Here is a 23,724-nt window from a genome sequence, read left to right as displayed (position 1 = left end):
GATTTATGTTATGAAAAATGAACCATGGAAAGAGAAGAAGGGAAGTCATTGACTACTACTTATTATTATTTTATTTTATTTTTACTATGATTTTTATTAAATTATCTGTTTTACATTCATTTACACAACGTTAAAATATCAATGACTTCCCTTCTTCTCTTTCCATGGTTCATTTTTCATTGGGGCTTCTCCAAACTGAAATTAAAGAATGTCGCAATGCAAGGGAATCTGCTATGTCGCATTCGCACATGCAAGTCACCGCTTGATGTTGTAGTCATCAAGGGATGAACATGGTTGTGTGAAGCAACCCTTACTTAGGGTTTTTCCCCTGCCCAAGGGACTTAAAAAGGTAAAGGACCCCTGACAGTTAAGTCCAGTCGCAGACGACTCTGGGGTTGCGGCGCTCATCTTGCTTTACAGGCCGAGGGAGCCGGCATACAGCTTCCGGGTCATGTGGCCGACTAAGCCACTTCTGGCACAACGGAACACCGAAACCAGAGCAGCGCATGAAAATGCCATTTACCTTCCTGCCACAGCACTTGCACTTTTTGGCGTGCTTTCGAACTGCTAGGTTGGCAGGAGCTGGGACTGAGCAATGGGAGCTCACCCCGTCGCAGGGATTTGAACCGCCAACCTTCTGATCAGCAAGCCCAAGAAGCTCAGTGGTTTAGACCACAGCATGAAGACAAATGTGCTTAGGATCAGCACTGGTATCAGAATGTGCCCAAACATTACACTAAGTCACAAGTCAGAAATTGGTCTGAAAGAAAAGTGTGCATTATTTTTTTATGCTGTGGTTCAGCTAGCAGTGTCCCTTTCAAGCCACCACAATACAGCAGCTGGTGAATATTTAGAATTCTACTTGAAGTCTCACCAGTTTTGATCAGCGGATCAGGCCATCGTCGGGGGATCAATCAGCTGCCAGCAAATGTGGATTGTGATTTGAGTGGGAGGCCAGGACAGCTTAATTGGGGGAAGGGGTGTTAAAAGTTAAATTGACAGTCATGTTACATTTTTTGATTGAACTCCCAGTGCTGCAATTCCTGTCTGAGGAGAGGATAGAGTTGCACTCTTTATTAAGCGGGAGTAAATTCAGGTCCCTGCATTTCTCACACATCTCATATATTTCTGTATCTGGAAATAAATCCAGACCGGAGCAAATAAACTGGAAATAATTAAAACTGAAAATAACTAAGAGACCGGAGAAGCAATTGCATGGTTGATATTATTTTGTTGTGTAATGGGATGGCTTCTTTGGAAGCAACCCATCACCAACTTGTCACCCACCAAATCCTATATTTTGTGACTGAGTAGCAGTAGAGTAGCATGTCCCAGAAGTTCATCGCTTTCCTCAGTGGGCTCAACTGATGTATTGCCATTGACTTGCGCACTTTTGTTTTGTTTTTGAAAAATGTAGAATAATGAGGGAACGGGGGAAAAAAGATTTATGGTTAAGCACATGATATGGACCAGAACTGGACTGATTCATGCATCCGAATCATATTAAACAGGCTTGGTTCTATTTGCACTGGGCTTGAAGGCAGTGGCTGATTGACTTTGTCTATTAGTAATGCTACATATGGTGCCCTGCTCTGGTCTCAGACACAGGGGTAACTATGTCATAAGCGAAGCCTGTAGTACACAGTGAAGCCAGGAGTGGATATGATATGCTTCTAACACTGGTAAATGTGAGCCACCTGCTACCTGCTATATTTTTTATATCTTTGTTTTCAGTTCTGATCCTGAACCTGGTAGCATCAGTGCATAACAATTTTGTAATGGTGGCAGAAAGCCAGTGCGATTTTTTAGCATACAACACATAGCTGAATTACAAATAAAATTTTTGTTGACAGGAAATCACCACCTGCCTTTAGCCAAGCGAATAGTTGGCAAAGTGTGTGTGTGTTTGTTTGTGTGTGTGTGTGTGTGTAAAATATCCTTCCTTCCTTCCTTCCTTCCTTCCTTCCTTCCTTCCTTCCTTCCTCCCTTCGTTTTTTTCATCCTAGATATTAAGGGCATCAGTGACTAGATCCAACGGCGCTGGTTATATGGGGCACAAGGGGCTTCAGCCCCCTCAATATTTTGAAGCAGGGGGCCCAGCCCCCCCCCCCAATATTGAGGGGGCCAATATCCCTCTCCGCCGCAGAGGGATATAGCATGTAGTAACCAGCATCGCACCATTTTTGCAATTGTTGTTTACATCCTCATCTTTCTTTATGTCAAATATTTTATCAAATCTATGTCTACATCATAATTTGAAAGTGTAAAAAACAACATGTATAACCTACCTTGTAATTATTTGTTGGAGGAACCCCTAATCAGCATTAATTAAATTAGCACAGGAAATCAAAGTCGAAAAAGTCAGAGTTTATTTGCTGGCAAGCTACAGAAATTAGTGGGTTATACAAGATTTGCATTTTAATTAAGGCGTCATCATTGAACACAGTAGAACAAGAATGAAGACTGATCATTTGGATTTGATGGATGGAGGCTCTTCAACTTGAACTGGGCCAACCACCTCTTTGCTTCTGTACAACATCATGTCAGTGGAACAAGCTGCATTATGCATCATTACCACTACAACCAAAGTTAATTGGTTTTAATTTTCATTGATTTCATTTGGAGTGAATTAAGCACTTGCTTAATTCCCCATTGAAATCAGCAAGATGAGCGGGCCTAGTCTTAGCATGACAGGATCACTCTAATTTGTCTTGGTCAGACCACACCTGCAATACTGTGTCGAATTCTGGGCACCACAATTTAAGAAGGATGTTGACAAGCTGGAATGTGTGCAGAGGAGGGCAACCAAGATGATCAAGAGTCTGGAAACCAAGACTATTGAGAAATGGTTGAAGGAGCTGTGTATATTTAGCCTGGAAAAGAGGATACTGAGAAGAGATATGATAGCCATCTTCAAATATCTCAAGGACTGTGACATGGAAGATGCAGCAAGCTTGTTTTCTCCTGCTCTGGAGGGTAGGACTTGAACCAATGGCTTCAAATTACAAGAAAGGAGATTCTGACTAAGAAACTTTCTGTCAGTCAGAGCTGTTTGACAATAGAACAGTCTCTCCTGGGAGGGTGTGGACTCTTCTTCCTTGGAGGTTTAAAAGCAGAGGTTGGATGGCCAACTTCATAGATGCTTTAGCTGAGATTCCTGCATTGGATGAGGGTTGGACTAGATAACTCTTGGGGTCCCTTCCAACTCTACAATTCTACAATTCTATTATCTTTTCCATGAGTTGTAAATGGGTTGGCATCTGTCCACTGCCCGTCTTAGTAAGAGGCAGTGCTGTGTGACACTGGAAAAGCAGGTCAGCAACACAGCTCCACCCCCATGTTAGCCACTAATGATATTGTTATTGTTTTGGAGGTGGGACCTCTGAAAACCCTAGAAATTAATTATTTGGGATATGAAAGATGTAGAGGCATTCCTCAACTAGCTTCTGCAAAATGACCTGGCCCAGCTAGGGCCATGAAGAAACAATATAGGGCCATTGAGGGCAATGCAAGAGAACTGTCCTCCCCCCTTGCCCTGAAGTATGAACAGAGACTGGGGGTTTGGAAGGTTGCCAGGGTAACTGGGTGTGAGGTGGCAGGAAGAGTTTGGGGCTTTTGGCATGAGCGGGTTTTTTTCCCTTCAGCTGGAGCTCACAGGAACTCAGTTCCGGCACCTCTCAGGTGGGCACCATTGCCATTATCAGAGAACAAGGGAGGTGTTCATGGTGAGTTCCGGTCAGGTGTGGTGTCCATGGGGGCTGGGGGGGGACTCAACCCCCCACATTTTTTTCAGTGAGGGGGTCAGGCTCCCTCAACATTCCACAGCTGGGTGGGCCCTATCAGGCCTCTTCAAAACGCGTGATGTTACATGCATTTTTTAATGTTATTTTCATTTACGCATCTATTTTTATGCACCTAGTGCATAAATACTTGTTGTGTGGAGAACTGCCCTGCAAAATGTGGATAAGGGTGAATTTTGAAGAAGGGTCATGTTTCGGTTCTCATATTGTTTCAGAAAGTGCAAATCTGGTAGATTCTCCTTAAAATGAAAGCTTAGCTGAATTCCTCCCCCATTCCTACCTGGCGTGTTCAATATTTGTAGGCATTCCCTGGTACAGCTGCACACCCCACATGCAGGCTAAACCAGAACAGGTATACCAAGACTTGATTCTGTCGATTACATATATCGTCCCTCAACAAAGCACGGAAGGAAAATCGAAATGACAGATGTAAATCTTTTTTGTGGGGGGCAAACATGTTTTCAAATAATCTCTTGGTTATCTCCTATACTCCATGGGAAAACCAAAGAAGTCAAATGTTACAAACTACAGGGTGCAGCGAATGTTACATGATTCAAGAGCAATTCTGTCTCTCAGTACTTCCATCCTCATTGGTATGTACTACATGCCACAGACCAAACATGAGCTTTGGAGGGAGGAAAAAAGCTGAATAGAGTAAATGTCAACACTAAATAAATCCTATTGCCAACAAGCTGCCAGCAAACGTTTATCACACTTCTGGTAATGCTCAAAACAGTTACTACACAATGATGAATCATACCCTTATATTGCACACATGTTGATCATAAACATTTATCAGGCTTCTGGCAGTGTGCACAGCTCTGGAGAGACAGTATGGCTTGCCGAAGAATGCCTGTCCCTCACTTGGTCCCCTGTGGATTCTCAGGGTTTTAAACCACAATGAAATGGAGGCTGCTGATTACTCGGGAACATAAGGCAGGCGGCCTGGGCTGCATTCCCCATGTTGTCCTAAATAAAAGAGGAGATTGTCAACCTAATCCTCAACATGTGTATTTGGATGTAAATTCCAGTCAGTTTAAAAGGATTGCCTTCATGGTAATCCTGCTTAGGTTTTCAGCACTGAAGATCTGCCCCTCCCCCCACAAATTAGTATTATTACATCTTATTTATCTCATGTTTATCCTACCCTTACTGCAAGGAGAGATTCATCCTATATCATATTCTCTCTCTGTCTCTGTCTCTCTCTCACACACACACATACACATGATGAATTAGTCTTGGATGGTGATCAAATCTCTGTTATACATTGCTTGAGAGAAAGAGAGGTATGTGATGGTACTATGAAGTTGTTAAAGTAAGTGCCACACTTTTAACATTTTGGGGGGAGGTGTTGAGTACCCCTAGAAAAATGCACTGCTGAGATAGATGATAGATAGATGATAGATAGATAGATGATAGATAGATAGATAGATAGATAGATAGATAGATAGATAGATAGATAGATGATAGATAGATAGATGATAGATGATAGATTGATAGATGATAGATGATAGATAGATAGATAGATAGATAGATAGATGATAGATGATAGATGATAGATGATAGATAGACAGATGATAGATGATAGATAGATAGATGATAGATAGATAGATGAACATTTTTATTAGGTTTTACAATTTAATCAAAATACTCCATTAACATAAATCACAAAAATAAATAAAAATGATTCCTCTCCTCCCCCCCCCCCCCAGTGACTTTCCTCAACCTCCCCTTCTGGTTCTTTTAATATTTTCTCATTCTGCATATTTTAATATATTTTAATTTCATTCTCTTTTGCCTAAATGCTCAAGTTTTATACTAAACCATTAAAATCCCATATTATACTTATTTATTTTCAAATCCTTCTTCTACATCTTTCAAATTCTATTTTCTTAATTGTAAGTGTTTACACAAACCCTGCTAATGGGTCTAATTCTTTACAATATTTCTGCATATATAATGTAAATAAATTCCAATCTTTTTAAAAAGTCTCTGTTGTCTTTGTCTCTTAATCTTGCTGTAAGTTTCGCCATTTCTGCATATTCCATCAATTTAATTTGCCAGTCTCCTTTTGTTGGTATGCTGTTATATATTTTTAAGCAGAGATTGGATGGATTCCTTTCAGGGATGCTTTGATGCTGGTTAGATGAGCCAGGAGGTCCAATCCTTTTCTATGATTCTGTGATGTGTTGGGGGGTATGTCATAGCTGGTTGAAGCCTTTCAGTAGAATAGTGCACTGTTGCCAATTCCAGGGAGCCCAAGGAAGCCCAGGCACCTACAATATTTTTGTTGTGGGTGCTCAGCACACACTCCACGGGGCCTTGGACACGACTTCTGGGTCCCATCCGAGGCCTCAGGGGGCCTCGGAAACAGCATCTGAGCCCTTGCAGGGCCTCCTACACCACTTCAGGTTCCTCATGAGGAACCAGAAGTGACATTGGAGGCCATGTGGGCCTAGGTTGACACTTTCAAGGCCCTACAAGGCCTAGGACGGGACCTCCGGTTCTTAGTGAGGTCCTGTAGGTCCTGTCTGAGGCCTCGCAGGGCCTTGGAGATAGCATCCAATGTCCCGTGGTGCCTTGGAAGTAGCTTCCTAGGTCTTGCAGGGCCTTGGACACTGCCTCCAAGACCTTGTAGGGCCTTGGAAGTGGCCTCCTAGGCCTTGCAGGGCCTCTAACACCACTTCCAGGGATGCCGTAACATGACATGATGTCACATTACCATTGGGCACCCATGATCTTGGGCCCAAGTTGGCAACCCTGACGTAGTATTGGCCTTTGGAGGAATTTTGCAGCAATGACAAATATTCTGCTTTGGTGCATTACCACTACTGTGAGAGTTGTTAGCTAACTAGAGGTGTTAATATACAATGGCTGAAAATAAACAGAAAACATAGGAAGCTGCCTTATACTGAATCAGACCTTTGGTCCATCCAGTTTAGTATTGTACAGGCTGCTCTCCAGGGTTTTCAGGTAGGATCTTTTCCCAACTTTACCTGGGGATGCCTGTGATTGACCCTAGGAGCTTCTGCATGCAAAGCAGAGCACTACCACTGAACTATGGACCTGAGGTCAGGTGTCAGGATGGAAAACTCAGTTTCTATTTCTCTCCTTTTCCCAAACTGAAATTCAGTTCTCTCAATTTCTAGGTTGTGATTTTTTCATACATATGCATTTTTTTGCATTTTTCCTAATATTTTTGCACACTTCACCCCCTATACTTTCTCTCTAAGCCGAATGCATTTTTACATCTTATTTTCATGGATATATTAATTTTCGCATGCATTCTTTGGTTGGAGAACTGCACCAAAAAAAATTAAAAGATTCGTGAATTTCAACGGAGATATGTTTGCCTCTTAATCTGGGGAGAGTCCAAATTTGGAAGGTTCTCACTGAAATTCAAAATGAAAAAAATAAATTCTTACCACTCTATAGACAATTGCCAGCAATATCTGGGGGGGGGGGGGAGCCCATCTATTGAAGAAGTGTTGCCTCCCAGGTGAGATATGAAGCCTGAGAACGTTGCTTCATCTATGAAGTTTGAGAATAAAGACTTTGCCGTAGCACCAAAGTGCTGCTTAAAAGTACACGTGTGGGGTGATATCAATTGCACTGAAAGATGGGAAGCAGAGACTGTAAAGAGATGGTGTTTAAAGAGTTGCCATGAGTTCACAAGACCATGAAAACTGAGTGAAAATGGCTGGACAGAGGGAAGTGACTCTACTGTAAGAAACGAAAACAAGCTAGCCTGTCAGGCAGAATTTTCCCCATCCTGCTCACCACCTCCATATGTTACCTGAAAGTCATTCCCACACCCACTGTTCACTGCATCTCCAAAAGTGCAAAGTAGCTTTGATGCAGAAAGCACAAGTGAACTAAATTCCTCCATTTTCCCACCTGCACTTTAGAATGAGAAATTTCAGAAGCACAAAATGCTGAATTTTCCATTGTGAATGTCATTTTCCTCAATGCAAAATGACTAGAATCTGATTCCTCCTTCCAACTTGTTGCCGCCTCTTGATTGGTTTGATGTTGGCAAGCTTCAAATATGAAGTCTCATATGTTATTAAATACTAATTAGCATTTCCTGCTAATTGCTATAATATATCAAACACTAATTACGATGGCTCGTTATGTGTCAAATTATATAGGATAAAAAAATACCGCCGAAAATCAGCTATCAAGTGCTATTTAATATATTAAGTATTGTTGCATTCTAATAATCAAATACCGTTTATAACTGTCTTTCGGGGTTCTTTGGAGACTTTGTTAAAGATGTTGAGAGCAGTTAGGAGACTCTTATTTCCCTCACAAAGCTACAATTCCCAGACTTCCATGGGAAGAGGGATTGACAGTTGAACCACTCTGAGAATTGTAGCTCTGTGAAGTGAATCATTGGTCTCCTAACAACTCTCATCCTTACCAAGCTACAGTGCCCAGGATTCTTTGGGAGAAGCCATGACTGTTTAGAATGGTATGATGATGCTTTAAATGTATAGTGTAGCTGGATGGGGCCATAGAAAACTGTTATCTCACACCCCCGGCTAGTCAGTAGGACTTCAGATGTGGTGGCGTATGCTTCTTCATCAGTGTCGACTTTACGTATAAGCTAAACAAGCTACAGCTTAGGGCCCCACTCTCTTCGTGGCCCCACAAAAAAAAAAATTAAGGGGGAAAAACCTGGATGTACATTTCCAGAATATAAGATAAAAATAAAAAATAAAAATAAAACCTACATACAGCAACAGTGTTTTGTGTTGTGTAGGCTCCTATGATGTAAATAATGGGCCCCGCCTGCTAGCCTGCTCCCTAAAATATCACTGGTTTGCTCATTTCTATACAGTATATAGGGTGCCTACATTCTGCATGGACTTGTTGCATGGCAACAAGTGCAAATGGCTTTAGTTACCTATTAGGTCCATAAATTGCCATATAGCATATATTCAACACACACACACACACACACACACACAAAGTGACAATTTGTTGTTGACAAAGGACAGCTGGACATATGAAGGGGCCCATTACCTTCAGTAGCTTAGGGCCTCATCAAAACTAAATCTGACCCTGTTCTTCACTGTAATAGAGCCGCAGTCTAGTTACAATTTCACATGGCAGTTCCCACCTCCATACAGGGATGATATCCCTCTTAAGAAAAAGAAATCTCTCCTACCAAGTCAGATGTAGCTTGAAGTACAAAAGGCACTATGCTCAATATCCCAGGCGTCTCCCGTTAAATTGTCAAGTAGCAGGAACAATCTCTACTAGAGGTCCTGGAGACCTCCTGCTAGACATAATTGACCAGACTGGGCTTGACTGACCAGGGTTTGGACCCAGTGTAAGGCAACATCCAATGTCCATATAGATGCCTATTTCCCCACAGCTGTATGTGTTGGAAAGTGAGTGCACATAGTGGCTTCTCCAGGTGCATAATTAAGTGGGGGGAGATGGAATTGGGATGGTTAAGCCAGGTTCAATGATGTAAAAGAAGTGGCATGGTGTTTCATTCACTTCCATACCACTTTGTGTAACGGTTATACTGATGTACGCTCATGACACATTTTTTATGCACAATAGTGCCCTCTTTTCTTCATTTTGCACTGACGTTTATCATACATAAAACAGTACTCAGTAGATGGGTTAAGATCTAGCTGCCATGATGGCAAACTCTCCAAATGTCCCTATTTTCCAGGGAGAGTCTCAGGTTTACAGAAGCCACCCTGGTTTCTGATTTGATTGCAGAATGTCCTGTACCTATTTCCATCAGAGAAATGTTGGAGGACTTGGTAGCATATCCCTATTTTCATCAAAGAATACAACCTTTAGATGACCTCTGAAAGCAGCCTTGTATAGGGGAGGGTTTTTTTTTAATGTTTAATGTTTTATTATGTTTTTATATATGCTGGAAGCAGCCCAGAGTGGCTGGGGCAACCCCGTCAGATGGGCAGGGTACAATAATAATAATAATTGAATAGGACATTCCTATTTTCATTGGAGAAATGTTGGAATGTATGTGATGGTTGTCACTTGCAAAAAAAAAAAAACAGCAGGGAGTGCAGGCAGATGATTGTCTGGGCTTGTGAACCCCTATGCATTTGTCTGTGCAGTTTGATTTCAAAGGAAAATGCATAACCTGACATCATTGCAACATCAGATGATTGACAAACTGGCAGTCTTGCCCCACTTGCCAAAGTTGGCCAGTGGAATGGGGTGGCATAGGGGAAGTAATGATTCCGCTCATCTCTTGAATCCAGATCCCCACCCCTGGACTAAGCCATGAATGAATATCCCTTGTCTATTTGCTGTGTTGCATATCTTGAAAATGAATTTTCTGCACATCATTTTTGAACCAAGGGCTGGGCGGAGGGAGGAAATCCTGTTTATTGTAATGTATGTAGCCTGTTTGTTTCACATATGGTGTTTATGTAGCAATATCGATAAAACACATTCTCAAGAAAAAATAGATGCTAGATCTTCCCTGCCTCCCCCAGTATTGCGGTTACTGTTTTGTCCTCATGTATTTTTTCGCTATTGAACTACTACAGTGACTGTAGGCTAGTACCAGGAATGAGTGTTTTCATTGACTACAAAATTATATCTGACTGTTAGGAGAAAAGTGGGAAATGGAAAGCCAGTGGGGCATGGAATGGAGTGTCCTGCAGGAGGGAGTGGCAGGCTGTCTGGAACCCAGAACAGGAGCATTGCACTAGGAGTGAAGGAGATCTTCATTTGGTCTATTTGCAGTGGACCAACTCATTCTGATGCTTCTGATCTTGACTTAGAACCAGAACCCAATTGCCAGTCAGTTTATAAATCTCTCTGGGTTTTATGGTGCAGCCTTCCTGTGCAAAAAGTGCACTGGGACACTATACTTCTGTTGATGTAGCTTGGAATTGCATTTGGTTTGGGGAGGGGGATTTGGAACTGTGACAACTGTGTCCCCCCCCAAAAAAAAATCTGAAATTGCACCCCTGAATCCAGGGCAGTATCTATGCCCATCTTTTTCATACATCCAGATTTATCTTGTAATGACACTGGCTTTTACCGGGAGCATGTTTTCACTTCCTTCACTCTCCTTCCATCGGCCTGAGATGATCCTCTCTTATGAAAATGAAATATCGTAAGTTTAATTGCTCTGCACTGCCTCTGGGGACTGGCTATGACAGGTACGAAGGGGATAACAGGAAAGCAATTACAAAATAGAGGATTATACGTTTTGAGGACTGCGGCTTAGAGGTTTAATGTTGACTTGGTCTGCATTTTTTGACACTTCTAGGCTTCCGCCATAAAAGCATTTGCTGTTGGAGGGGAAAGGGTTTTATGCAGCTGCCTCAGCTGCAGGGAGGGCTGCTAATCAGTCGTAAATTAGTTTTAGACATTAGCAAACATTAGCAAGCCCTTATTATATATAGAATGTGATCTTAATTAAAGGGGTGCTTTTGTCGGAGCATTGCAACCACCCATAGAAGTGAATTGAGATAGACTAAAGTGGGTGGCACTGTGGTCTAAACCACTGAGCCTGGGGCTTGCTGATCGGAAGGTCGGTGGTTCAAATCCCCACGATGGGGTGAGCTCCCATTGCTCAGTCCCAGCTCCTGCTAACCTAGCAGTTTGAAAGCACATCAAAGTGCAAGTAGATAAATAGATACCGCTCTGGCGGGAAGGTAAACGGCATTTCCGTGCGCTGCTCTGGTTTCACCAGAAGCAGCTTAGTCATGCTGGCCACATGACCCAGAAAAACTCATGGACAAACGCCGGCTCCCTTGGCCAGTAAAGCAAGATGAGTGCCACAACCCCTGAGTCGTTCGCGACTGGACTTAACTGTCAGGGGTCTCTTACCTTTACCTTTTTAAAGCCTGAGAACTGAACGTGTCTTGTTTGTTTCTGGACAAAATGCGGCTCCAGGGTTGGCTCATACATGCATGGACATTGCCAACTCACCCAGATGACTTGATACCAACAATGGTGGAAAGGTCCTATTTCTTAAATATAAAATATCTGCCAGTAAATATGCAAGAAAAGGCGATTATGGATAATCCAGTCTCCATTCAAACCAGCTCTGGCTGTTAAATTATTTTCTTTGAGATATCCACATTGTTTTCCAGTTGAAAGGGTCATGGTTTTCATGAGTTTTTCTACATGGAACTTATTCTGGAGTTTTGGAATCAGCATTCTAGTTTCTTTGTGGAAGGGGTGTTTTCCCGCATTCAGTCAAGAGATAAGAAAATGGAGATTATAACCATCTTCATCCAATGCTGCTATCTCCCGTCAAATTTGTGTACCTTTTCATTTGCTGTTGTAGACTTTCAGTACTTGAACAAAAGTCACAATTCCGCAAAGTTTTGTTGTTGTTTAGTCGTTTAGTCATGTCTGACTCTTCGTGACCCCATGGACCTGAGCACGCCAGGCACCTCTGTCCTCCACTACCTCCCGCAGTTTGGTCAAACTCGAAAACACTATCCAACCATCTCGTCCTCTGTCGCCCCCTTCTCCTTGTGCCCTCCATCTTTCCCAGCATCAGTGTCTTCTCCAGGGAGTCTTCTCTTCTCATGAGGTGGCCAAAGTACTGGAGCCTCAGCTTCACCATCTGTCCTTCCAGTGAGCACTCAGGGCTGATTTCCTTAAGAATGGATGTGTTTGATCTTCTTGCAGTCCATGGGACTCTCAAGAGTCTTCTCCAGCACCATAATTCAAAAGCAATTCCGCAAAGTACCTAGGTGTCAATATGCTATCACCTGGAAACAATTAGCAGCTAAGTTGGAGGAGATTGGCTATTAAAACTCACAGAAACACAGCTATATACCACTTGACTAATGAAGCTGCAGTTATTGAGATCAGTTCACGAAGTGATAGACATTAATGCAGCTGGTGAAATTTTAAAGTCATTTTCTTCTCTGTTTGGGTGAAGGGGTTATTGGGCTTAGGTCCTGTTGGGAGACTTCCCATAGGTTCAGGTTTATTAAGGTATATCACTTCCCACTAAAATGTCCTGAAGTGATCTATTAGCAAGTTTTATAAATGCAGCAATAATATTCACAAAAACATAGGCATCTGGTTTGCCACAGTGAGATCAGAATGCTGGAGAAGATGGCTCTCTCATGCTGTTATGGGGGACCAATTGAGAGGTGCTCCTTTTTTTATCTGATATTGTCAGGGCTATAGTCAGGACACAGGTCTGCAAGCAAGAAGCAGAGTTTGCCAAAGAAGTTAACCCTTTATTCAAAGAAATGGCATACAACTCAGCAACACATCCAGGAAAGTCCTGCCCCTATAGAGCCGTTGCCAGTCCTGATGGTCCAGGACTGATGGTCCTCGCCTTCAGCCAACTTTAAGGCTCCTCATCTCCTGGATGTTTCCCAAGCAGACTCAAAAAACTGCGTCTGGGCATCTCTAATCTCTCTGCACGTCCTTGGAGAAAAGAGGGGAGGGAAGCTTGTCATAGTAGGAGAGAAAGATTCCCTGTACAGTATTCTTCTGCAGCCTCTTGATCCTTCTCAACTGCTTCAGCCTTGGAGTCTGAACTGCTCCCCATCACAAACCCTTCCTGCTCACTAAACCCTGTTGCCCCCTCAGCATCCAACTTCTCCTCCCAATCTTCTCTCTCTGACCAATCCTCTTTGTGCAGCCAGTCCCTGACAGATACTTCCTGAAGTAAACACAAAAGCTTGGCAGCCTGATGCTGTTATTTTATGGCCAAGGTTGAAAGAGGTTCATTAACCTCAGTGACCTCCAGCAACAGCAATTAACCATGCATATTGAAAAGAAAGGTTTCATCACCTGTCCTCTAATTTGGCTAGGTTCCAGATAGGATGCACTGGAAGATTGTGGATATATTGTAATAAAGTAATAATAATACAATTTTATTTTATTTTACCCTGCCCATCTGACTGAATTCCCCAGCCACTCTGGGTGACTTCCAACAAAATATACAAGAACACAACAGAATATCACACATCAAAAGCTTCCCAATACATGGCTGCCTTCAGATGTCTATAGAAGGTTGTATATTTATTTATCTCTTTTGACATCTGATGGGAGAGCATTACACAGAGACTCCCTCACAGAGGGAAGCATTCACCATCCCATTGCCCAGTCCTATCAGGCTTGCTGTTATAAGCCAGGATGGACAAGGGTCAATAAGTTTATTATTTATTATGTTTTTATATGTGCTGGAAGCTGCCCAGAGTGGCTGGGGAACCCAGCCAGGTGGGTGGGATATAAATAATAAAATTATTAGTATTAAGAAGGCAGGTGATCAGTTTTGTTTCTCCAAGCAGCCTGTCAACATCCTCAGAGGCAACAGGTTCAAACTGACCTCATACAACAGCCAGTATACCCCCTCTGCATGAAATGGTCCTGGGAGGGATCAACCTGGGCCTCCTTTACTTACTGGAGCCACTACATCACATGATGGAGGCCTTGTCTGTTTCCTCAGTGCCCCTAGAAAACTAGGCACAGCTGCTTCATTGCTTTTCCACTTTTTGCTTTATAAAATGGCTGCTTGCACCCAAATGGCTGAAGCCTGGACTTCATAACCACTACAATCAGACTACTGGAGTGATAAGAGCTCCCTGTCCTATGCTTTTTTGCTTCTTCTTTTTTTTTTTTTATATATAAATTTTTATTGAGTTTTCAAAGTTTTATAACAACAAAAAGAACAAAACAAAAACAAAAAGAACAAAAAAGAAAGGAAAAAAAAATAAGAAGAATACAAATAGGTTCTTTCATCACCCTCTTTCTTGACTTCCCCCCACCCCACCCCATGCATCCCAATTCTCCTGTATAATTCAGCAAGTTCTTATTTCACCCTTCAACCTGTTCTCGTTATACTTAAACTTAATTCCCTTTGCTAGGCCCAATTTAATTATCTAGTTCTCTTATATACATTAAATCCATTTTCTAAGATCGATCCAGGTTCTTATACCATAAATTCCACTTTTTCATATTAGAATCTAAATTAAGATAATAAAACCCAAAAATCATAAGATGAAGTGAGATTTCCCCCCCCCCCTCCTCCCCGCCCTGGTATCTGTCCCTTCCCAGATCCCTGTCCTCTTGTAGAACTCTTAGCCTGGATTTCTCACATCAGAGGCTTTTAAGTCCCTTTGAGTCTCTCTCCGCCTGTTCTGTTGGTAGTCCTTCTTGTAGGTATCCAAGTCTCGAGGGATGTTAAACCCAGTCTCTTCACCTTCTCTCCAATCACCTTCCAGTCGGGTTTGCTGCCAGAGTTCTAACAAAAGTTCCTCAAAGTCACAGTCAACAAGGCCAGAAAAAAGGAGAAAGTCCCAGTTGTGTTTCTTTATTCCTTTGACTTTAACTCCATGATGTCCGTGGGCTTTCTCCTTTGCTTTTCTTCTCTTGTAACTTGTAATCCAAAAGAGTTCTCTGTTCCCTGGCTGCACAAGTTCGTATTCCTGCACTTTTCCCCCTCCAGACTCCTTTTCCACCAACTCCAAAGATGTTTTTTCTGGTTCAGTTGTAAAATCTTTCAAGGTCGAGTCCTCACTCCCATCCGCAGGGTTGTTTATTTTAGAGATCAAGGTCATCAGCTGCTTTTCCATAACCATCTCTTGCTCTTGTAGAGTTCCCACAAGACAAAGAGTTCTTTCTATTTCTGCTAGTAGTTTTCCTTCCGCAACCATTGTAATATCACTGGTTTCCCCTAGGGGGATTTCCATTTTTCAAAGTTCCTCACCAACAGTCCTGTACTTTATTGTTACTTGTTGTTACTTTATTTCCAATCCCTTCTAGTTAAATGTAACACCTCTGTGTCAGAGAGATATAAGGATACAGTTCTTATCTTGATCTAGCCGTTTGACAGCTCAGTTGACAGCTGTCAAACTCCCATTCTTTCACGCTAAGTTAATACAGGACACACCAGGGTCCCGGAGGGGGGGGGTCCGTGAAAACTTTCCAAAAAAAAAAAAAACACCTCTTCTCTCCAGCACCGCTTTGAAATAAAAAGTAAAAGCTTATTCTCACAAATTTATGGAATCTCTTGTCAGTCCAAAAAGGCACAAAAAGATTTTTTAATCCGATCTTAGGTTTTCGTTCCTTGCTTCCAATTATCTGCATGAAAAAGGGGGGGTGCGGACTTCCCTTTAGCACTGCCCCCCCGTTCGTTCCAGATTAAGGATATTAATTTCTTCTAAAGTCCGAATTTCGTTCTACTTACGGGGTATTTGTTTCCAGTCCAATTGTCGGGGAAAAAGTTGACGCTCTCCGGTAATGGCTTGCGGCTTCGCTCCGCTGAGGTAGCGGTCTACTCTCAGCACCACGCCACTCCTCGTACCTTCTCCGCAGCCTTTAAAAAGGCTCTTCGACTGTCAAGGAGGGCGTTTAAGGTGCCCACCGAGTCACCAAGTCCACAGGCATCCGCGCCTGTGGTTTCTGAGGGTCCCCGCGTCACCGGCACGGTAAGACCCGTCCTCAGCAGAGCCGATTCCCTCCGGAGCTCGGAGGGAATCCGCCATTAGCCGATCGCGTCAACCCGGAAGTCCGCTTTTTTGCTTCTTTTGAACCCCCCCCCCCAAAAAAAGAATGAAATTTGGCTGTTGCTGTTGATTTCCCATTCAAAAGATGAGATTGGCATACTTGTAGGCTTTCTGGTGTAAAAATGGTGTCGGGGGGGGGGGCAGAATTTTGCTGAATTGGCAAAATGTCAGGGAAAACCTGGGTGTATGGCAATGTGGTGGAAAAAGCAGCTGAAACAGCTTAAAATCACTATTTTGGGGTTAGGTTTCCCCCAGAAAGCTTGAAAAAACCAAAGTCTTCCCAGTGCTTTTTTCCTGGGGGACACAGGGGTACGTATACCCGTAAACATTTTGTGAATCTAAGTTTGGCCTCATTGAGGGGCAGTATTTCAATATGAGTAGGAAAATGAGAGTACCCCTAAACATTTTTAAAGAAAAAAACCACTGGTCTTCCTTAAAAAAGCAACTCTACATACTTGAGCCCTACATACTTGAAACACCTTGAGCTCCAAGTGCCTGATTGTTCATGTTCTGTTCTGTTCGTTCTGTTGCAAATACACCCCTATGTGACTGCCTATTGCTTCTTCCGAAAAAAAAGTGGCTCTTTGCTCTGGGAGCAAAAGATCACAGCAATTTGCTGCAGCTCTAACTCAGTCCCTCGAAAAAGATTGCTTTGGATACCGGCTTAATTAGCTGTGTAGCCCATTGGTAGAAGACTTGTTTATTCCTATTTTCAGTACATAGCATTTTTTATTTAATCTGGTAAAGTTTTGCAAGTGACATGCAGCACTCTCTTAATGGACCTACATATCTGAGAAATACATCACTGCTTGAAATTTGAATAGTGCCCAAGTACCAAATCTAAATATTTATGACACTGCAGACCTATGCACGTGAAAAGCAAAAAAAAAAGAAAGAAAGAGAAAGTTTTGGTGCTTGGTAACATGAGTAGTGGTTCCTAGCTTCTCGAGGTGGGAGGGCCTGTAATTTTAAAACTAATCATGTCCTCCCTCAAAGAGGGTGTTGTGGTGAGACCTGGAGACCGATCCCGTGTTGTGGATGGGTAAGATTTGTCAGTCACAACACCCTATTTGTAGGTCCCTCGATGTTGGGTTCAATCTGGCCAATGGGGTGCAGTCCAAATGATTCAAGGGACCTATTTATGCACATGCATGTGACCCAGAGCTTCCTCTTTTGGCACGTGCATTCGGAACACCTGCCCACCTCTCCCTAATTTTAGGTTTTGTGCGCTTGACCTTGCTATGCTGTCATGTGTCGTCTGCCGTTGGGATAGGGGCACGGCAGGAATTTTCCCCACTTGGCTGATTGGCTATAGCCATTTGGCTTTCGCCTGCCACATAGCAAATTGTCACAACTTGTAAGGTTGCGGATAGGCTCTGGTTCAGGTGATAGGGATGGGGAAACGCTCTCGTCATCCCTATGTGAAGGGTATTCTGTTAAAGGAATCCAGGGTCCCGATGGTTTGGTCAACACCTGAGAGTGGGTTGTGCCCGTGCCTGAGTCCAGGGGGACATTTGGGTGGTGGAGTTAGCCCGTTCCCGGCTTTCCGCTTATCCAGGTGTACACCCTTGGCTGACCTATGCTGGAACTCTGGGTCAGCGCTACCTGCAACCAGTCAAACCAGAGCCTATGCAACCAGTTACTTTCTGCAATCAATAAAGTTGTGGCCTAAATTCTGCCAAAAACCAAACTAAAATTTGAGTCAAGTGTGAATTTATTTAGGGAGGTCTCTGGGTCTGAACGCACAACTTCACTTTGCTACAACAGGACTTCTGCAGCCCTTATAAAGAGAAGACTGCTTTTAATCTAATGCTGACCACCTTGCCACTAACTACTTTGGAGTGCAATGGTGAGACATTTGTGATGCAAATCACTACCCAAGTCTAGGATTGCTTGAGGACATTGGGTGGTATTCAGCTAAGCTGTACTCTAGGTAGATCCACTGAAGTTTAGTGTTTGTTATTTTACTGTACTATGTTTTATATATGCTGTAAGGCGCCCAGAGTGGCTGGGGAAACCCAGCCCAATGGGTGGGGTATTAATGATGATGATGATAATGATAACGATAACGATAATGATAATGATAATGATAATGATAATAATAATAATAATAATAATAATAATAAAGATTAGGTAAGAGAGAGATTTAAGTGAACAACAATAATTGTATTATTATTATCAATGTTTTACTTTATGAAAAGAATTGTGTGGCGGGACTCACCATGAATTTATTACAGTTATTGCCAGACTTTTAACATTTGTGGGGAAAAGGTGCCAGTACTGCGTATCCTTGAGTCCCCCCCCCCCAAAAAGTACTGATTATTATTAATAATAATAACAATTAATTAATGGATTTCTGAAATACATCTAATAATAGATGTGGGCTGGGGTGCTTACACATTAAATTTTCTATTTTCTATTTTTTATTTTATATGAATAACATCAAGGTTTTCCTGTTTTTAAAAGGTTTTTCCTTTTTATTTTCCATTTGGGTTGCAATTACAGAAACTTCTTACTCAAACGTAACTATTTTTGAAACCGGTCTTCCCTTGGAGGTTTGGGGTCTTCCCCTCATTCAAATCAATGCCTCCCATTGGCCTCTCACATAGACATTCAGTTCTTAATTGCCCAATAAAACAATCAAGGCCGCCATCTGGAAGTCTGTGCACTTTGGTAGACCAGCTGCTGCAGGCTCATTACTCGCCAAGAGGTGGTAGGGTGGGGTTTTTTTGTTAGCAGAACCACTATCATCATAACACGCTCTTTTTACGATTCCCACACTCTGCTTCCATATGGCTTCAATGTATGCAGGATGCTTTCCACGATGTGGCTACCTCCAATGTATGGATCTTTGAAAAATAACATTGGTGTGTATAAGTCACACTAGAATCCAACCTAAATAGCTTTCACTGGTGTGGCGGCAAAAAAAGAAGAAAAAGTATCCAAACATTTTATTGCATCCACACATTCCTGTCCTGTCCATCAAAACCATAGAGGCTGCAAGTTCATTAGTATGAACCACAAATAGATACTTGTTTGCTTCTTAATGAGGCATGGTGTGGTCAAAAGCCCGCCAGGGACTTTGGTGGACTATATTTGAAAATAAAAATAAAAATGAACGAATTCCTATGCCACACAAATAACCCAGAGATGCATTTTAAATAAAAGGATACATTTTACTCGTGTAAAAACACACTGATTCCCAGACTGTCCGAGGGCCGGATTGAGAAGGCGATTAGGCTGAATCCGGGTCCCGGACTTTAGTTTGCCTACCCATGCTTCAAAGCCACACCTCCCTCACTCCAGCTAAAAAACAGTAAGGCACTATTGCTCTGCCATGAAGGTGAATGAAGGCAATTATCATCTCCCTCAAGTATAGCATGAGGAAAAACTGAAAGGAAAGATCTCACACAACTGGTGCTTCTAACTACTTTGGGATGTGGCAGCCAATACAGTCAGTGGGAGTCTTCTCCACTCCGACCTAGATATTACCAGAGGCACCCTGGCAAAACTCACTAGTGATGGCTGCTGTAGCTCCCCACTCCTTTTTGGATTAGTACTTGAAGTAGCAAAAGCCATCTGGATCTAGCTACCCTTTTAATTTCCCACAATGTCCCTGACCTAGCATCACTCTGGTGCATTGTGGGGAAATTCAAAGGGGGCTAAGTCCAGGCACGCAGTGATACTTGGAGTTCTGTCACCACAGCCAGGTTAAGCCTGCCAGGGCCAATTAGCAGAATAGAGGGTTCACCAAACAAAACTTTGCCAAGGGACCCCCTCTAACCTCAAGCTGTCCCTGGACAAAAAAATAAGCTTTCCTGTTAATCAAACCATGGAGTGTAGCAGCAGGTTGCCCTTTACTCTTCCTAGGATGATTTTTGGATACATGAAAATGTTGTTGACAAACATGAGTGTTTTGTTTTTCTTTACACTCTTCTACTACTAAGATATTCTTCTGAAGGTCTCTTTATTTCCTTTCCATTAATCAGCTCCAGAACCAGTGCAAGTTGCCATTTGGGGAGATTATGTAGAAATCTGTTATTATACTGCGAAGATCAGAGAGTTTACTGCAAGTGTAGGCATGGCACAGCTCAGGGAGGACTTAATGTGATAAATAATAGAGAGTTCTGTGAAGAACTGTTTATGCATAACAAAATAATCCTCGCACACGCATTGACAGTTATTTGTGTGGTGGGAGGAACACATGGAAGGGATTTATGTGTCCGGAAAGCAGTAACACAGGGTTTGGTTTTAATTGGGAGAAGAAGTGGGTCCAATTCTTCAAAAGAAATAAAAGTTGTTACAGTTTTCAGAATAACATACAAGGCTCCTAATTATCTTTCTTCCTCCTATTAAGAAAACATTCTGTTAGTATTCCCCATTAGTAAAATCTGTTGTTGTTTTTTAATGTAAAAGAAACCTTCCTGTTATGGTGAGTTTCACTTTATTCCCCAGTAGTTCCAGCAAGAAACGCTGTAAGCAATAACGTTTTAATTGGAAGCAAGCTTTCCGGTCATACATATTTTCAGGAATAGTCCTACAGTGTTTGGCATCTGTCTGTCTCATGCAATGGAGGGTGAGGTCAACCACTGCATTATCAGCATCTAAGTGACCTCCTTTGGGTGCAAGCCTAGGCAGTATGTATGGAGGTCCTGAGCTGCCCAGGTGACAAGACTCCCCTTTTGGCCTTGCTGATGTGGTCCAAAGGGAAGCAGAGAAATTGTTACCATTAATAACAACAGCAGCAACAACACACAGGTAAGTAGATGAGGATGCACTCTCCCTGAAGGAGCATATACACAGCTGGGTAGGGCTCCTAGATGATCCATTGATGTCCATGGAGGAACAGGTGTCCTCAGTGGCCAGGCATTTTCTTCCAGCATCAGCTGCTATATCAGCTACATGGGGTTACCCTTGACGGTGGTTTGGATATAGCAGGTAGTCAAGAATGTTGTGGCCCAGTAGTTCTGTATTAGCATATTGCACTTATGGTAAAAGTGCTGCACTGGGTCCCAGTGTATTTCTGAGCTAAGGGCAATGTAGTTGCAAATGTAGTCCCACTCCAAGGCAGAGAAATTTCTCAGTAAGGGATAGTGAACTCTGATGAACTGCAGCAACTTTCCTCCCCTATAACCAGCCCAGTGGGGCAGAGCTGGTAACACTTGCTTCATCCATCTCCCAAACCCAGGTCTTCGCAATGCATGCCAGGTTGGAATCTTCATACATTATTACATTGTGGATGAGTGTAGTCTTACTATGTTGGTGTTTAACAACAACAACAACAACTTTTTATTTATACCCCGCCCTCCCTGGCCAGAACTGGGCCCAGAGCGGCTAACACCAAGAAAATTACAATAAAACATAATAGGAAAGTGTAAAAAAAGTTAATTAAAATACAATTTAAAATGTAGCCTCATTTTAGTAGTAGCCCATAAATCAAAACCGTAAGGGGAGGGAAACGTAAGGGTCAGACTGAATCCAAACCAAAGGCCAGGCAGAACAGCTCTGTCTTGCAGGCCCTGCAGAAATACGTCAAGTCCCACAACAGCACCACCATGCAATTGGGCTTAGTGGAACATCATGCCACCATACCATGGGGATGTGGAGTTGGGAGATAGGTACCATGGCCTTCAATGGTTCAAACTTTCCATCACTTCTGCTGCATTTTCACCAGTTAACTGTGAAAAGAACAAACACTAGCACCTGCACAAGACCTCTTCTAAAAAGTCAGCCAAGGAAGGTTGCCCATTATTATTTTCTCTGCAGAAATAAAAATAAAAGACTGGATCAAGGGGCAACGGCTAAATTCAAAATAGAGTTTAAATTTTTAATTAGAATTTTCATAAAGATGCAAATTCTAAAACACTTTATTGTGAAGTAAATCTTACTGAAATCAGTCTGTCTAACTTCTAAATAAGTATGTTTAGGATCAGAATGATAACTGAAAACACACATCATATGGAGACATTTTACATGTCTCCACTGCCCCCATCCAATCTGGCTGTCTTGAAATTTTAATTATCTTAGCTTCAGGTCAATTAGCAAACAAAGCAACTTCCTTCTGCGTACTACAGGACTCAACAAGCATTTCTGACAAACTTCTTCCATTCTTTATTTTTCAAAATAACTTCTTTCTCAAGCATCAAATGTTAGTTCTACTCAAGAGTAAACTGACTGAAATTAAAGGACATTACTAACAAAAATTCATTAATCTGGATGGATCTAATCTGTGGATATTTATTTTAAAACTTGAAGGTGGAAACCCATTGAGAGTGGTATTTAACTAATTTTTACTCGGAACGTTAAAAAACGTCCCTATACAGATGTCTTCTAAAGGTTGTATAGTTACTTATCTCATTGGTTTGATAACTTCATATTCTCCAACATTTCTCTAAGGAAGACATGCATGTCCAAAAGAAAAGTGGGACATTCCAGGATCAAATCAGAAAGCGGGACAGCTTCTTGAAAATAGGGATTCTTGGAGGTTCTGGAACATGCTCACCAAACAAAATACTAAGTTTGCTCAAATTTGGGCTTCTTGAATGGTGCATAGATTAATAGGAGGATAGCTTCTCCCAACTCTGGTCACTTTCCTTCATTATATTTACAGTTGTGAGATAAGTCAGCCTGTGGAGAAGAGTGGGTCTTTCCCCTCTTGAGGGACAAGAATTGAATTCCACCTCTTCAGAGATTTCCAGTGAATTCACGGCAGCAGAAACTAAATGACATCTAGGTCAACCATAGGAGAGGAATTGGAACTACATCTCTTTAGCATGCAAGTTTCTGCCTCCAATGAAACTGCAGAATATTAACTGCAGCTGAACTCAGGGCTTCTGGGGTCTGAACTTCAAATGACAGTGTTGAGCTAACAGTGGCTGAAAAGCAGAATCTGCACTTAACGGGCTCCCAGCGCAACAGAAATCAGGATGAATGTTCTTAATTCCAGTTTATGGCTTAACTTCTCTTCTCGTGCCAAAGCATTTTAGTGTTGCTTGTTTTGCTCGTATGAGTGCAGCCAAAGTGATGAGCAAACTTCATTCCTGAGATGCTGAACATCGAGACCTTGCCGCAGGTGGCATTCAGCCAGTACTCTTATGCTAATGGCAGCAGTGGCGTAGCGTGGGTTGTCAGCACCCGGGGCAAGGCAAGCAATTTGCGCCCCCTAACCCATGGATTTGCACCCCCTAACCTGTGGATTTGCGCCCCCTAACCCATGGATTTGCCCTAACCCCAGATGTTGCGCCCGGTGCGGCCGGCCCCCCCTGCACCCCCCACGCTACGCCACTGAATGGCAGGGTAGGTTTTTATTTATTTATTTAAGAGACACCTGCACTAGTGGGAAAGGGGACGCCATTTTTGTTGGCTCCTTCCCACCACCATAGAAACTTTACACCCTGTTTTGGAAGAGGGCAACTCTCTTCAGGACTTGT

Source organism: Podarcis muralis, chromosome 17 (assembly GCF_964188315.1).
Source record: "Podarcis muralis chromosome 17, rPodMur119.hap1.1, whole genome shotgun sequence".
In the NCBI taxonomy this organism is placed as follows: domain Eukaryota; kingdom Metazoa; phylum Chordata; class Lepidosauria; order Squamata; family Lacertidae; genus Podarcis; species Podarcis muralis.
The sequence above is the reverse complement of the archived record's forward strand: the minus strand, read 5'-3'. Positions refer to the sequence as shown.